The sequence below is a fragment of the Oryctolagus cuniculus genome, chromosome 6 (assembly GCF_051225735.1).
Source record: "Oryctolagus cuniculus isolate XC-2025 breed Fujian yellow rabbit chromosome 6, ASM5122573v1, whole genome shotgun sequence".
NCBI lineage: Eukaryota > Metazoa > Chordata > Mammalia > Lagomorpha > Leporidae > Oryctolagus > Oryctolagus cuniculus.
Window position 1 is genome coordinate 128,697,329 of NC_142872.1, and position 12,664 is coordinate 128,709,992.

Genomic DNA, 12,664 nt, shown 5'->3' on the forward strand with positions numbered 1-12,664 from the left:
GAAGATAACAGCCCCACCTGATCAGGTGAGCGTCTGTGAGCCTAGGCTTGGGTGCTGGGGGTGGCGGGGGTGGGGAAGCCCATAGCTGACTGGACCGGGCATGAGCACACACGTGACCCAGGAGGTTCCAGTCCTCAGCTCTGTGCGTTGCCAGTTGATTGCAGGTGCTGGAGCTTAGAGGTCATGATGGACAGGAGTGGCTGCCCTGTGACGCACCCAGGAATGAGCGAGCAGAGGATGGCAGGCAAAACAGAGGAATGGCTGCTGCTGGCTCAGGTGCAGAGACAAGGATGACAGAGAGGCAGCAGCCCCCATGTCTCCGAGGCTGCTCCAGCTCACGGGCCGTGCTGTGGCCCTTCCTGGGATTCCGTGAGACCTCTTCAGGTTTGTGGTAAATGCCCCCGTTTGGCCTCCGTGGCCTGCAGTGTCCTATGGTCTCATGCATCCTGACTGCAAAAAGAAGTTCTTTCGCTTCATGAAGCGGCCTGAGCTCGGATCACATCTACTCACCTGAGTTTATGTCTCTCTTTTGACCCCTCTTACTGGCTAACTATGACCTTGGGCCAATCTTTTCTCTCAGCTTCTTTAATACGTGAAACACAGTCATTTCATTTTTCATACTTTTAAAAAAAGTTCTTAGGATATAGACTAAGACTTTTTTTAAAAAAAGATTTTATTTATTTATTTGAGAGAGTTACAGACAGTGAGAGGGAAAGACAGAAAGGTCTTCCATCTGCTGGTTCACTCCCCAAATGGCCGCAATAGCTGGAGCTGAGAGGTGCTGAAGCCAGGAGCCAGGAACTTCTTCTAGGTCTCCCACATGGGTGCAGGGACCCAAGCATCTGGGCCATTTTCTGCTTTCCCAGGCCATAGCAGGGAGCTGGATCAGAAGAGGGGCAACTGGGGCCAGAACAGGTGCCCATATGGGATGCCAGCACTGCAAGCAGAGGATTAACCTTCTGAGCCACAGCGCCCGCCCCAGGCTAAGAATTTTCCTACACGTTTTGCTAACAAAAAGACTTCCCCCAAATCTCGCAACTGGTTATTAGTAAAAATGGAACTCAAACACCAGTCTTCTGACTTCTATCTACTCGGGTGGTCATCAATCTACTTTAGACAATATAGAAAATTTTTTAAAATGCTAAGTATTTTTGGATATATTGAATAAGGGAATGGATGGATACACACATGAACCAAACTCTGTGATTCTTTTCTTGAGAGTTTTTGGCAAAAGACTTTCAAGTCTTCAGAAGTGACAGTGACTTTATATTTTTATGAATCCTACTTCTTTTTTTTTTTTTGAATCCTATTTCACCATGTAGGTTGAGCCTCCTTAATCCAAAAACATAAAATCTGAAATACTCCCAAACTCCAAAACTTTCTGAACAGCAACATTTCACTACAAGTGGAAAATTCCACGCTGTGAAATTGTGTTTTATGTGAAAAATTATTTAAAACACTGTATAAAATGACGTTCAGGCTATGTGTGCAAGATATATATATGGAACAGTCACCAGGTTCGTATTTAGACTTGAGTCCCATCCCCCAAGATATCTCATTATGTAAATGCAAATATTCCAAAATCTGAAAAACAATCCAAATTGCAAAACACTCCTGGTCTGAAGCATTTTGGATGTGGGATACTCACTGTATATGCTTGTAGCGAGTTTGCTGGAGGAACTACCAGACCAAGATCTGTGCTTCTAATGCACTGCTCCACGTCTAGCAGTCTGTGCAATCTCCTTCCAGTAACCACCTGGAAGTTGCATTTCGAGGCTCCAGGGCTCAAGACCTTACCTATAGTCAGGTGCAATACCTGGTCCTCCCCCACTGTAAGGTGTGCTAGCTCAGGTCACAAAGGACTTGGAGTGCTAGGATGCTACCACATCTTTCCTGCTCCACACAGAGCCCTGCCGAGTTACCACTCTTTGCTCTAGCTGCCGCCACCAGCCCACGGGGCTTCTTTCTCAATTCACCCTGAAAGTGAAGAGTACGTTATGCAAACGAGGTGTAAGCTCAAGAACACCACCCTTCCCCTTCCCCCCTCACACCAAGAACTACACTGGGGCTCCTTGCGTGATTTAGAGATTGCCCAACACCTGGGGCTGTAACTGTGCCTATGTGAAAAGGAAACGGAAGGAGAAGTCAGATTTGGAGCCAGTCCACTGCTGGAAGGACTCACCTTCACTTTGACCTGGCCGGTTATATCTCAGGAGAAGCGCTGACGGTATGGGTTGGAAGATATTATAACATCAAGTGTTTTTTTGTATTATAATGATGATAGTTATTTTGTGATATATAATAGTATTCTATGTTGCCATTGCCTGTTTTAAATCCTTTGTGTCCATTATGTGTGTACGACAGTAGGCATCATGGCACAGTGGATTTAGGAAGCCTGCATCCCACACTGGAGTGTCTGGGTTCAAGTCCTGGCTTTTCTACTTGAAATCCAGCTCCCTGATAATGCATCCTGGGAGGCAACAGATGATGGTTCAAATACCAGTGTCCCTGTCACCCACATGGGAGATCCAGATGGAGTTCATGGCTCTTGGCCACAGCCTGACTTTGCCTTGGCTCCTGCAGGCATTTGGTGAGTGAACCAATGGATTGAAGATCTCTCTCTCTCTCTCTCTCTCACTGCTTTTCAAATAATTTTTAAAGATTTATTTATTTGAAATTCAGAGTCACACACATAGAGAGGAGAGGCAGAGAAAGAGAGAGAGAGAAAGAGAGAGAGCGAGGTCTTCCATCTGCTGGTTCACTTCCCAATTAGCCGCAACGGCCAGAGCTTCGCTGATCCAAAGCCAGGAGCTTCTTCCAGGTCTCCCATGCAGGTACAGGAGCCCAAGGACTTGGGCCATCTTCTACTGCTTTCCCAGGCCATAGCCAAGAGCTGGATCGGAAGAGGAGCAGCCGGGATTTGAACCGGCACCCATATGGGATGACAGCACTGCAGGTGGCAGCTTTACCCACTATGCCACAGTGCTGGCCCTAGAATATTCTTAAAAATCAAGGACTCCAACTCAAGAATAAATTTCATTCCTTTATAAATGTGAGGGCCAAAGTCTGGCCTTGGGTTTAGCTGACTCCTGTGATGCTGTCCTCCAGTGTGTGTGCCACTTTGAGTTTCTGCTTTTCCACTTCTAATCCAGCTCCTTGCTAATATGCCTGGGAAAGCAGTGGAAAATATCTCAAGTGCTTGGGCCCCTGGACCCCTGTGCAGGCTTGGGTGAAGTTCCAGGCTCCTGGCTGTACCTGGCCAAATCCCAGTTGTTGCAACCATTTGGGGAGTGAACCAGCAGATGGAAGACCTCTCTCACTTGCTCGCTTTCTTTTTCTCTCTGTAACTGCTTTTCAAAAACATAAATAAACCTTGAAAAAAATCTGCAGACATGTGGCATGACATGACGTTAACTACAACAGCCTCTCTGTTAGTTCCACGATGTTTCTGAAGAAAAACTGAGACATACAAAGCCATAGAACTAAGCAAATCTCAAAAATCCTGGCCAAAAGGACTTTTCTCCTTGCTGATTGCCATCCAGAGACCACGTTTTTGGAAACTCTGAACAGAATGAGTTTGTGAGGATGAAAAACCCGCCTCCCCTCCCCCGAAACTTTCCGTCCTGTGCTCTGAGAGTCTAGGAACGCTTTGCAGTCCCAGTGGCGACGTGAAAATCAAAACTGACTTGGGGAAAAACAGTTAACTTTCTGACCTCTTTGTACTCCCTCTTCAGAGAATTTTTGCCTGCTGGCTTATTTTCTTAATGTCTCTTAGTTTTGTTTTTTTCCTTATTTTGGTTTCTTATATGAAATGTTCCATCTGTGCGTTCATTTTCTGGATTAATTCCCTTAGAATTTTAAGAATCTTTCACGAACTGTTTTTTTTTCAGCCCCTCAGAAAGAAATATATTTTAGAGACTGGTGTTGTGGCCCAGTGGGTTAAACAGCTACCAGTAGTGCCAGCATCCCATCTCGGCACCAGTTTCAGTCCTGGCTGCTCCACTTCCAATCCAGCTCCCTGGTAATGTGCCGGAGTGCTTGGACCCCTGCACTCACGTGGGAGACCCAGATGAAGCTCCTGGCTCCTGGCTTTGGACTGGCCCAGCCCTGGCTGCTGTGGCCATTTGGGCAGTGAACCAGTAAAAGGAAGACCTCACTCTCTCTCTGTACCTCTCCCTTGCTTTCTGCAACCCTGCCTTTCAAATAATATTTTAAGAAAGAAATATATTTTAGATTTTAACCTACAGAGACACATATTTACACATATCTGAAACATAAGTTTCACAAAATAATACTTTTGCTGTGAGGTATGCATCATGATGTTGTTAATTCTTCTCTACTTTTTATATGAAAAAATTGGGAGGCTGGTGCTGTGGCATAGCGGGTAAAGCCGCTGCCTGCAGTGCCAGCATCCCATATGGGCACCGGTTCAAGTCCCAGCTGCTCCACTTCTGATCCAGCTCTCTGCTATGGCCTGGGAAAGCAGTAGAAGATGGCCCAAGTCCTAGGGCTCCTGCACCTGTGTGGGAGACCTGGAAGAAGCTCCTGGCTCCTGGCTTCGGATCAGCGCAGTTCCGGCCATTACGGCCATCTGGGGAGTGAACCAGCAGATGGAAGACCTCTCTCTCTCTCTCTGCCTTTGCCTCTCTGTAACTCTGACTTCCAAGTAAACCAATAAAATCTTTAAAAAACAAAAAAGTTGGGCTGAAATTTCAGGAGGAGCAGAGGGGAAGACTCAGTAGGAGAGAGGGCACTTTAGGTCCAGTAAAACTGTTCTACAGGAGGTGGTAACAATGACTGGGTGACATTGCATTTTCCCAAACCCCTAGAATTGCGCAGCCCAAGGAGTGAACCCTGATGTAAGCTGTGGACTTTACCTAGTGATGGTGTATAAACGTTGGGTCATCAAATGTAACAAATGCACCTTCTGTGCAATTTTTGTGTTAATCTACACTTGCTCCAGGAAACAAAGTCTGTTGTTTTTTAAAAGGATTGATCGATTATTTGATTTGTTTGAAAAGCAGAGTCGTAGACAGAGGGACAGATCTTTCATCTGCTGGTTCACTCCCCAAATGGTTGCAACTGACAGGTCTATGCCAGGCTGAAGCTAGGAGCCAGGAACTCCATCCTGGTCTCCTGAGTGAGTGGCAGGGGCCCCAGCACTTGGGCCATCGTCTGCTGCCTTCCCAGATGCATTAGGAGGGCGCTGGATTGGAAGCACAGGAGCTGGGACTGGCTGGCAGTCTGGTAGTGGATGTCCACCTGGCAAGCAGTGGCTTGGTCTGCTACGCTGCAGTGTTAGCTCCCATCAAAGTGTTTTTTAAAAGTAAAAAAGGAAATTTGGTTGTAGCCTGCCAAACTTGATTTTACTCCCCCTTGATGGCTCACTCTCCACAGTCTGAATATTTGTGACCCAGAGAGAATGTCCTGGACTTCTAAGCAGCTCTGGCACTCCACAAAGCCAGACCTTAGACAAGCCACATAACATTGTCTCAACTGCTCATCTGAAAAATGGGGTGTTTGAACAGATGAAAGTCAATATCCTTTCCAGCTCCAAGATACTATACCTCTCAGCATAGATTCTAATTTTGGATGCCTTAGGATGAAATAAAAGTCATTACACATGAATTATACATTCTACACACATTATGTTGGCCAACCCTATAGTGAAGGCATCTAATGAACACTCTGGCTAATCACTCCTATTTAAAATAAGTAAATGCAATGAGAAGAAATGGTTCTTGAGCAGAATATAGAGATCACATTTTTCTCTGGGTTCCTGACTCAAGATCTTTGTGGAATGGGGTGTTCGAGTCCTGGCCACTCTGTCTCTGAACCAGCAGTCTGCTAATGTGCTTAGGAAGCACCAAGCGTCTGGCCCAAGCGTCTGGGCCCCTGACGCCCATGTGGGAGACCTGGATGAAGCCCTGGCTCCTGGCTTCGGCCTGGCCCCGCCCTGGCTGTTGTGGGCATTTGGGGAGTGAAGCAGAGGATGGAAGATGTCTTTCCCATTCTCTACCACCCTCCTCCCCCGTTACTCTGCACTTCAAATAAACAAACAAATCTTTTTTAAAAAGTAGCTCTTTCCAGAAACATATCTTTGTGGGAGAAACAAAGTGAGAAGCATCTAGGAATGATAGAAAGGATCAGTTTTGGCACTTGTCTGCCATGCTATTATGGACTGGTAATAACTTAGCCAGAACTTAGTTCCTATTGGCCTTGTAATATTGGCTGGGAGCCTATTACGGGCTCCTGTGCTGGGGGTGTGAGTCCAGAGGTACCCCTGTAGCTTGAGTTAGGAAACGGAAGTCAGGCTACCCCATCCCAGAGCTTTCTGGCTTTCCTGGTCCTTAGACACCATGGGAAGGCAGCGTGTCGGGGAAGCGTGCGACGGCTCTGGTTTGAATAAACCTGGGGTGAATCCGAGTACTGCCTGACGACAGCTGTCAGTTATCTGTCCCCTACCTCCCAGGACCTCAAATGAAGATAGGGCAATGAAACCTCACGTCACAGGACTGTCTAAGGAGCCTGTGGGGGTGTGGCTGTAATCTTGGCTCTGGAATACTGCAAATATCAAGGTGCCCTTGAACTTCTCATGTATTCATGTTTGTTCTGTCCCCTCTCCACCCCAGACCCTCTTTCCATGACCACTCATGTCACAGACCCTTCCCAGACCCCTAGTACTTCCTCCCCTTCATTCAACGTATTTGCCTTGTTTTCCAAGAACTAGTGACCTCACGGAGTTCTGGCACTTACCCCCTTGTGTGCATCCCCTTTTGTCTTTTTTTTTTTTTCCTAAAGATTTATTTACTTATCTGAAAGTCAGAGTTACAGAGAGGCAGAGGCAGAGAGAGAGAGAGGTCTTCCATCTGCCTGTTCACTCCCCAATTGGCTGCAACGGCTGGAGCTGCGCCAATCTGAAGGCAGGAGTTAGGAGCTTCTTCCAGGTCTCACACGCGGGCGCAGGGGCCCAAGGACTTGAGCCATCTTCTACTGCTTTCCCAGGCCACAGCAGAGAGCTAGAGGGGAAGTGGAGCATCTGGGATTTGAACTAGTGCCCATATGGGATGCCAGCACTGTAGGCAGCAGCTTTACCCACTATGCCACAATGCCAAGGGGCTCTTGGAGAAGGGCCCCATTGACAATGAACTTCAAACACAGCCTGGAGAAGGAAAAATATATCAGAGCAGAATGGTAACCCTTGCTGGTAGGTGCAGTTCAGTCTTCTGGCTTGGTTGCAGGAGAACAGCCTTCAGGTTGATTGAACAACTCACAGCAATGACAGAACCCAAGTTACCATCTGACTCGCTGGGCACCTATTCAGCAGTTGGCATCAGCTGTATCCGAGCCTCACAACCACATTGAAAGGCTAGGTTTTCCCTTTTACAGATGAAGACCTAGAGTCTCTATGTATACATTCATTCATTCATTCATTCAGGAAAAGAGTTTAGAATTAGACACCGGGGACAGAAAGCTGAATAACACATAGTCCTTGCTCATAGGAAACTTAGCGTTGTGTTGGAAATCTGGCTGATGGAGAGACAATGGTAATCCTGGGTGGGCCCGGAGGAGGGCAAGAAAACACACAAGATGGTACCTGACCAGGCCTGGGCTGGCACGGGGGTAAGCATGTGAGCCTCAGCCCTTTTCTTAAACCCAGTTCATCTGAAAGCTCTCCCCTCCCTCAGCTCTCACAACCCCCACACACCCACGCCAGATGAACAAACCTAGAGTCATCGCCCCAAATCCCCATAAGTTTTTCTCTGCCCTTGGTTATCCAAAATGGTAAATTCCAGTGCCGGGGAAACCTCTGTATCTTAACAGGAATCTCCAGGAGACAAAATGTACCCAAACAAGCAGGCTGTATAGTTTATTGCCAAAACAGGACACTTTTGTGAGTGAAAGGGGCCCTGTGCACAGTGATGTCAGGACCACAGGTGTACACTCAGTGTGTCCTGGCAACCTGGAGCACAGGTTTACGTCTATATCGAAGAGACCCAGGCTGAATGCTGACCAGCAGGGAAAGTACTGGGGCCCCTCAGTGTCCTTTGAGCCTCTCCACTAAGCAGTGACATGAGCTCGAATTGTGGGTCTGCTTCCCCCACGCTCACAGAGGCTTTGGTGGAGAAGGGGGAGGTGGCTTTAGCAATAATCGCAGAAGTCCCTTAGGAATTGTCACCAGGATGAGAGCACCCGCTGGGGGAATATTCATGAAGGAGCAGCACCTAGGGGAGAGGGGGCCACCCTCGCTGGTGCTGGGAGCTCAGCAGTCCCACGGGCTGGAGGTGGTGAGCCAAGCCCACGTCGTGCCTCGCTGATGCATGGCCGGGCTGAAGAAAGAGCTCATTGAATTGTTCACGGAAAAGAGTGGTGCGCAAAAGGCCAGGGCTTGAGAATGAGGCTGCCTCAAGCACAGGGCTTGGCAGGACACCAGGGCCGAGAGGTACAGCAAAGGCCTCCCAGAATCGCTTCTCAGAGCAGGGCTTGCGTCACAAATAGGCCCCGTGCGCAGACAGACGGGAGCTCGCAGGCTTTGTCTCCGTGGGGTTCCCTGCTGACGGAGGTGCCAGCGGCTGCCCGAGCTGTGTGAGCACAAGGCACCTGCAGCAGGAGCAGGAGCAGGTCCCCAGGGATTTACCGGCTGCGCCTGGCTTCTGAGTATCGCCTGCACCACCAGGAGCCAGACACCGAGGTGGCCAGACTTGGGTCTAATCCTGGCTTGTGGTCTCCCCTTCCCGATTGAGTGAATGAAGTCACAGTGATAAAGCATCCCTTACTGTCTATCTGGCACTGCCCTGAGCATGGAGGGTCTCTTATCTTGCCCTTTGCAGAAACTCTCGGTACTACTTATCATGCCCAATTCGTAGATAAGGAAACTGAGGCACAACAAACAGGGAGGTTGTGGTGGAAGCAGGGTTTGAACCTGGCTGTGTGACCGTAGAAACTGAGCGTGGGACCGTGGTCCTACACTGCCTCTGTCCGTGAATTTGCAAATGGGGGGAGGGGGTCTTTGCAGCCGCTCCTCCCAGGATGCTGTGATACTCAGTGGGTGGGTGAACATCTTAGGTACAGAGCAGTGCCAGCTGCTGCGAGTGTGCTTAGTCACGACCTCTCCCTGGCCTTGCTGCGGCTCCTGTTTCCTCTCAGCCTCCTTCAGACGATTTGCTGGGTGAATTTCACAAGACTCGGCTTCCTGGATTAGGACCTGCTGTCTATTTGGTGTATGCTCAGGGGTACAGGCAGTGACGACCCAAAACCCTGTGGGGTGAAGGATAAAAAGAGAGGACGCAGGTGGTGAGCTTGTGCTCACCTAAACAGTATTCCTGGAATCCTCCAAAGATCGAAGTTCAAGTGTGTTCTGAGCACAGTTTTGAGAAGTTCCTCTATGTAGTTGTTTTATTTTAAAATAAGCATTTTTTTTTTTTAAATTCATTTGACAGATAGAGTTAGACAGTGAGAGAGAGAGACAGAGAGAAAGGTCTTCCTTCCGTTGGTTCACCCTCCAAATGGCCGCTACAGCTGGAGGTGCGCCGATCTGAAGCCAGGAGCCAGGTGCCTCTCCTGGTCTCCATGCGGGTGTAGGGCCCAAGCACTTGGGCCATCCTCCACTGCCTTCCCAGGCCACAGCAGAGAGCTGGACTAGAAGAGGAGCAACAGGGACTGGAACCCGGCGCCCACATGGGATGCCGGCGCCGCAGGTGGAGGATTAACCAAGTGAGCCATGGCGACGGCCCTTTAAATAAGCAATTATAACAAAGTGACCCTCCTGGTTTTGTTCTCTCTCCTTTTTTTTTTTTTTTTTGTCTCCCATGTGCTCTCAGAAACTCAAAACAAAAGTCAGAAGAGATGAACTAAGTGGCTTGCACTCAAGCGCTGGCCTCTCACCTTCCTCCCTAGACAGCCTGACCTTCTCCATGTTCTCCACCAACCCCTGGTCCCTGGGCTACAGCTGGTCGCCCAGCCTCCACCTCCCGTCAACCAGAAGCACGGCCAGCGTCCATGCAGGCGCTGGGGGCTCAGGCTCCCAGGTCTCCATGGAACTCCACCAGCTTCAGGGGCAGCCAGGGGACCAGGGACCTCGCCATGGCAGTGGCCAGGGATTCTGGAAGGAAAAGACAGCTACACAGGACCTGAGCCACCACCTGCCCTCCTACCTGGACAGTTTGAGGAGCCTAGACACCAAGAATTGGCAGCCAGAGAGCAAAATCCAGGAATATCTGAAGAACAAAGGGGTCCAGCTCAGAGCCTTGGGGACATTATTTTCAAGGCCACTGAGCAGCCAAAGACACAGATTTTTGCAAATTCTGTGGACAGTGCCTATCTGGCTACTGATGACTTTAGAGTAAAGTATGGAGCAGAGGAGGCCATGTGCCAGTCCATGTAGAGCCACATCCATGGGCTCTGCTTTTGCGACACCAAAACCACTTGGCTGCGACTGGAGATGGAAATCGAAGATCTCCAGGAGCAGCTGCTGTTCATAAGGAAGAGCCGTGAGCGGTCGGGGAAAGGCCTGCAAGCCCGGACGTCCGGCTCTGGGTTGACCATTGCCCCTATTCTTGGGACCTCAGCAAGAACGTGATAGACGTCAGCGCTGCTGAGATGGCATGATGCTCACAGAGCTGAAATGAACCTTCCAGTCTTTGGAGAACGGCCTGGAATCCATGAGGAATCTGATGGCCAGCTTGGGGACAGCCTCGGGGACAAGGAGGCCGTGCAGTAGAGCAGCTCAGCACCTGGGGTCAGAGCTGGCACAGACCTGGGCAGAGGGGCAGCAGCAGGATCAGGAGCCCAAGGCTCTGCTGAACATCAAGGTCAAGATGGAGGCTGAGGAGCCGGTGCTGTGGTACAGGTTAACCCCCTGGGCTGTAGCGCCGGCATCCCATGTGAGTGCTGGTTCGAGACCCGGCTGCTCCACTTCCTATCCAGCTCTCTGCTGTTGCCTGGAAAAGCAGTAGAAGATGGCCCAAGTCCTTGGGCCCCTGCACCCTGGTGGGAGACCTGGAGGAAGCTCCTGGCTCCTGGCTTCGGATCAGCGCAGCTCTGGCCGTTGCGGCCAATTGGGGAGTGAACCATCAGATGGAAGACCTCTCTTTCTCTCTGCTTCTTCTCTCTCTGTGTAACTCTGACTTTCAAATAAAGAAATAAATCTTTAAAAAAAAAAAAGATGAAGGCTGAAATCTCCCTTGAGCGTCCCCTGTTGGAAGATGGGGAGCACATCATTGTAGGTGACACCCTGGATGGCAGCAACTCCAGGCAAACCGTCCAAAACACCGCCCTACCTCACCCTACCCCCGCCAGGATCACGGAGAGCAAGGTGGTGTCTGAGATGAACTGCACCAAAGTTCTAAGGCCTTGAACCAGCAGAAGCCGGGTACCCCTTTGGGGAGCGAGCAGAGGCCTGACAAAAGTTCAGAGGTTACTGGAAAAAAAAAAAGATGAAGTAAAACCATTTCTATGTCCCCAAACCCCCATATACAAGGGAAGGGAGCATTTTTTCTTCTTGGGCAGGGTTAGATGTGTGGGAGTAGGGGGTGGGGAGATGGATATCCACCATCCGATTCCAAAGCTCCAAGTCCCCTCCAGTTCCAAAGCTGGGATGAGACTTAGTGACCCCAGAGCAGCCCTGGAGATATCCCAGAGCCGGAACCAATGCAGCCCAGCCCCTCTGTGGGGAAAAGTCCATAGTACGAAGAAGGTTCATGCTGGGTTCCTGACCTGGGGCTTGGGGCGGGGGTCTCTGCAGCTGCATTTTTTTTAGCCCTTCTCCAATCCTTTTGGGCTCAGTCAGATGCCTGTAGCCTGGTCAGTGGTGTCAGGCCCTGGGATCTTATCTGCTTACGCTTACCCACAGTGTTTTAATTGCTCCTGACTGGATGTCAGCATTCCAGGACCACTGAGGGTTTCCCAGAATGCCCCTGGGGGAGACCTCCAACAAGCGTCTGGCAGAGCAGCCGCCTCCATCCTCCCTTGAGTATGTGCTGCCTATGTAGGCTTAAAGATGAAAGATGTGAAATGTTCATAAGCCTGTGGCTCAGGACTTCTCTGGATTTTCCTGGAAAGCTCTATTGGGGGGCGCTGGCTGTTTTGAAAAGACATGGTGAGGATTGAAGCTGCAGCATGGTTGTGTCCCTCGTCCTCCTGCGTTGAAGCTCTGTACTTAACCTTGGAGCTGGCTTGCAGGGGCAAGGGAAATCAAGTGGGGAAAAACCACGATGGACGGAAGAAACTAACTAGAGATTTTTCAGGGACAGTGGATCTGGATGAAAAAAAAAATCTCAAGGTTGGTTTGTAGAGCAGATATAGCACCTGTATCATTACGGCCCCATCAGAAAAGCCACAGGGCATCTTGCCTCTTCTTAGTTCCCTGCTCTCCCCATCACTCTGCCCCTTCCCATCCGACAGAAAGCTCCGATTTGTATCAGGCATATGCACCCCAGCAAGTGCGACTCAGCCGAGCTACACTAACTTCCGTGAAGCCGTGAGGATGGAGTTCAGCGCTTCCTGGTGTGAAGGACCTTCTGGGTACTCGACCCCAGGGAACTCCATTGGAGAAGGAGCTGGTTCACCTAACACTAGCTCCGTGGTCCGTGGTCCCTGCGGAAAACTCGCTTTCAGCCAAGGAAGCTCAGATGTGGCTAAGAGATAGCATAGGTGAGTTTGACCC

At 49.8% G+C, this 12,664-nt stretch overlaps 1 pseudogene; it reads left to right on the plus strand.

Moving 5' to 3' along the window:
- Window positions 1–8,321: 8,321 nt before the first annotated feature.
- On the plus strand, window positions 8,322–11,356 carry LOC149126298 (keratin, type I cytoskeletal 18 pseudogene; annotated as a pseudogene).
- The last annotated feature ends 1,308 nt before the right edge of the window (window positions 11,357–12,664 follow it).